Below are 538 nucleotides of genomic sequence, written 5' to 3' on the forward strand. Positions count from 1 at the left end.
AAAATTATTTATTTTTTAGAGACAAGGTCTCACTCTCATGCCCAGACTGGAGTACAATGGTGCCATCATAGCTCACTATAACCTCAAACTTCTGGGCTCAAGCGATCCTCCTGCCTCAGCCTCCCAAAGTGCTGGGATTACAGATGTGAGCCACCAGACCCAGCTTAAAAATGGGAGAAACTTAATAACTTTAAGTGTTTTTCTTCAACCTAACCAACATGACACTAAGTCTACTAAACGTCTGCCATCTAAGGGGAACCCTGACCACTTTCCATTTTTCAGCTCCTTCTTAGCATAAAAGGTGGAGTGAACACAGCAAAAGGAACTAAAACTTGGGCAAAATTCAGAAACTATTTGAAAGTGTCAGGGCCACCTAACAGTGAGCGAGACAGTCTTCTAGAAAGGACCACGTGCCCCAAGGACAATACCAGAGAATACGCTGAAATTACAGGTTAAAGAAAAAACCCAACTCTAAAGTCATACATGAAGGCGATTACACTGTTATTCTACTTCAGGGGAAAAGTATTCTATGCATTTG

This window comes from Piliocolobus tephrosceles, chromosome 16 (genome assembly GCF_002776525.5).
Source record: "Piliocolobus tephrosceles isolate RC106 chromosome 16, ASM277652v3, whole genome shotgun sequence".
NCBI classification, from domain to species: domain Eukaryota; kingdom Metazoa; phylum Chordata; class Mammalia; order Primates; family Cercopithecidae; genus Piliocolobus; species Piliocolobus tephrosceles.